Raw genomic sequence first — 3,933 nt, forward strand, 5'->3', positions numbered from 1 at the left:
GTACCTTCTCAATGAGGAATTACCAGTGAATAAAGGTTTGTTGGTAAATGCCTCTCTGCATAAATACCCTTGACTTTTTAAATGCAAGATAACAGTGATTATTCAGCTTTGAGGAACGTTTATTAACTCAAAAATGCCTTACAGAAAGAAATAAGTTTAATTTCACTCAAAAACCTAAAACTGAAGTGAAACTGTGATCTCAAGTTTCCCAGGAGGGGGCAGTGTTTAGCTTTCTACCAGCAGGAGTCTATGACGACTTCCTGTGACGTTCGGTTGACATCCTGTTGTTAGCCGCTTAGCTTAAAGTTAGCTTCGGCTAAACTCTGTTAAAATCAACATTTCTGAACGGTTTTGAAGCGTAAACGTGGCGTTTTTTCAACAAGCACGACTTCTTAGCATGAACAATGAGTTTTAGGGGCATGTGGCAAGTTACATTTAGTGATTTTAGGCACAGCAAAGCTTTCGGTTCAACCAAACTTTACAATCTGACATGGAGGAAGTGACGTAGCCACGTCACTCATCCGGTCGTTAGCTGTTAGCTTAAAATTAGCATCGCTAGCGTTGTTCAAAAACATCATTTAATGACGGATTTTAAACTCTAACGTGGCAAAATTTTAGCAATTAGACTTTGAAGAACTTAAGCAGCGGATCAAAATCAACTGTAAAGCGCTTTTCAGCTTTAAAAAGCAGATTTTATTCCCTATGAAAAACGAGTTTTCATTTCCGGGTCACTGACTGACACGTCTCTCAGCCAATGAAAGCGTTCCACAGCAGCTAATTCAACCAATCACGCAGCGTTTTCCCAACTAGCATGTTAGATTTATCTGAACAAGTCCGTCAACTTTTCTGTCTTTTAAACTGTCAAAATGCACTTTTTTCTGTTAAAAAATGTAACGAATCAACTCTGAGCTTAGCTGAGACTTCGTCCAGTCTTTAAAACGTTTCTCTATCTATTTAAAACAACTCGTTCGATCTTTTTCAGAACCGAGCCGGTACCAGAACCACGTCTGAACCGTCTTTAAACAGAATAAAGCGTTTCCACAGCTCAAACCCAGCTTATGTTACACAACAGATGTACAATTTCAGCTTTCATAAAGAGCATATTGACTGAATTTCAGCTTCAAAACATCACTAGCTCAACACAGCGTTTTCTCCAAGAGTCGCAGCTCAAACATGCAGTGTTTTGACTTCAAGCGTTGCGTTTCAGCACGCTGCGTTCCAGCACAGCAAACAATCTGTTATTTTTCATGCCAACATGTAAAATCAATTATTACACGCATACACAGTCCATTTATGAACACGTCACGGGCCACCAATATGTAGATGAACAGATGCTTAGATATATTCATCAATTAAAACGGATTCTCTCATTTTTCTGGACTGGATAAAACATGCATTGAATTTAATAAAATGTAACGTGAGACGTTATTTATCTTTGACCCATCAAAATGAATGTGGCCATTTATTTACAGAATCAAAGTTTAACATCAAACATTTACATTAATTTGGCAAAATATGAAATTAACAACATAATTAATCAGCAGCTGTACACTTAGAAAACCATACGGCGATGGTTGAAACTTTACACAGACATTTCTAAAATATCTGGAATGATTTCTACTTGAGAGAAGAATTTAAAGATGGAAAGATGGAGTTTAAAGGAGTGAAAGATGGATGAGGGAGAATGTTTATGTCGGCACTCAGAAACAGCACTCTCCATTCGAACCCAGCTTTTCCTCGGTACGCTCGGTAGTAAACTTGACTCGTTACCTCTCTGAAGATGAATCAGCGGATACGGAGTTCCAGTTAACGCTACCTTTCAGCGTCTCCGTAGGATGGCTGTGAATCGTCCGAAGCAGTGAAGATATTCCGTCCAACACAAGCTCACCTCAGCAAGTGGACTTCACATGAGTGGAGTCCTTCAGAAGTTCCACTCAGAGGTGGAAGATGTTATAATCCCATAAAACTCGGAGGAGCCTTATCATGGCTGGACTCCTATTCTCCCAAACGACTGGAGCTGCAAACTCTCCAGCCCGACTCCAACGGCAACTCACAGAACAACGACTTCACAGAACTGCCACTTCACCGAACTGAGAGAACTAGGAAGTACCGGCATTTAAAGGGCTCTATTTCCGGTATATTTGAGCGTTCCTGATTGGTCAATATCAACCAGACAGGGGTGTGTTTTGTGATGTAAGAGGTTACTAGAAGTCAGAAAACAGCAAGAATGTTATTGGAACAGATTGAAAATGTTCCCAGACAGGCGAGAGAAATGTTTTGGCGAGTTTGGAGAAACAGGTGCCAACTCCTCTGTTTACGTCTGAGAGGATGTAAAACAACGCAGTTGTTCCAACACATGTCTGCTCCGACTCCTGACCTTGGAAAACGTACACTGCTCATTCAAAGACAGAAATCAGAAAATGCATAATTACTCTGTAACAGGCCTTAACATGAATTCTACTTTGCATAAGCAACTAAAAAATCATTGTTACTGTTTTACAGTTAATAAAATTGATTAGTTCACTGTAACATCTAAAATGTTTGAACTAAAACACTTTGATTATCAAACATTTGTAAAACAGGAATGATAATAGAAAAGAGAGTGTTCTTTCACTTGAATTTTCAAGAAAGAAAGTCTCAGGATGGGTGAACCTGTATTTCTGGATTCAAATCAATGAAATGACAGTTTCTGTCCCACTAGGTTCTTAAGGTCAAGGGTTTTGACCTTAGGCTTAGTTTTGACATCAGGTCAAGTTCACTACAGTACCGACAAGAATGATTTCTGTTTTGTTACTGTTTAGTTGTAGAAAGTTGTTAGAAAACCAGTGATTTAGCTCATTGAGACAGTCTGTGAGGATGGAGGGTGGGTGGGGGAGTTTGGTTTTGTTGATAGGTAGAGCTGTGTGTCATCAGCATAACAGTGAAAATGGACACCAAATTTACGGAAGATGTGACCTAGAGGAAGGATGTAAATGATGAAGAGGAGGGGTCCGAGGACAGAGCCTTGGGGGACACCCGTGGAGACGGGGGAAGACTGGGAACGAAAGGATTTGAGCTGAATGAATTGAGTGCAGTCAGAGAGATATGATTTGAAGCAATCTAACGGAGTACCCGAGATGCCAATGGAGGTTAGTCTGTTGAGGAGGATAGAATGACAGATTGTGTCGAAGGCAGAACTTAGATCAAGTAGAATGAGGATAGACAGAAGAGCAGAGTCAGCAGCAAGAAGGTCATTAGTTATTTTTATTAGAGCTGTTTCGGTGCTATGGTGGGGGCGAAAACCAGATTGAAACTCTTCATCAATGTTATTGCTGGATAGGTGAGAGTGAAGTTGACTAGCAACGGCTTTTTCAAGAACTTTGGAAATAAAGGGCAGATTAGAGATTGGACGAAGATTACTGAAGTTGGTAAAGTCAAGACCTGGTTTCTTGATGATGGGGGTGATGGCTGCAGATTTGAAAGCTGTGGGAACAATGCCAGAGGTTAGGGAGGAGTGGATAATGTTAGTGATGATGGGGAGCAGAGACGGGAGACAGGATTTAACAAGAACTGTGGGAAATGGATCAGCTGACAGGATGAGGACTTAGACTTGCTGATAATGTATATAACACTCCTGACTTAAAATGTTGCTGATCAAGTTGAATTTATTATTATTTATTGTTTGTATTTAATTTGATTTTTCAGTATCAAATGGTCAAAAATGTTTACAGTTTAAATAAGGATAGATTTTTTTTATTTTTTTTTCAGGCAAATTGATGCACTTTAAGCCTTTTCTGTTAGTCTATAAAACAATGTCAATAATCTTTTTAAGTTGATCTATATTTCCTTCTGTTTTATTTAATGTTAAAGATACAATGTTATGTAGAGGTGTACTTATAGCAATTTTATAGACAAATGATACTATTTACAGTTGCGGTGGAGAGTTTGGGGGGG

At 39.3% G+C, this 3,933-nt stretch overlaps 1 protein-coding gene across 1 annotated transcript in view; it reads left to right on the forward strand.

The window, feature by feature from the left end:
* The window catches only part of sdc2 (syndecan 2), a 52,419-nt gene that overhangs the window by 47,804 nt on the left and 682 nt on the right, over positions 1–3,933 (forward strand). The gene's annotated exons all lie outside the window — the stretch shown is intronic.

Source organism: Nematolebias whitei, chromosome 19 (assembly GCF_014905685.2).
Source record: "Nematolebias whitei isolate Nwh7 chromosome 19, NemWhi1, whole genome shotgun sequence".
In the NCBI taxonomy this organism is placed as follows: Eukaryota; Metazoa; Chordata; class Actinopteri; order Cyprinodontiformes; family Rivulidae; genus Nematolebias; species Nematolebias whitei.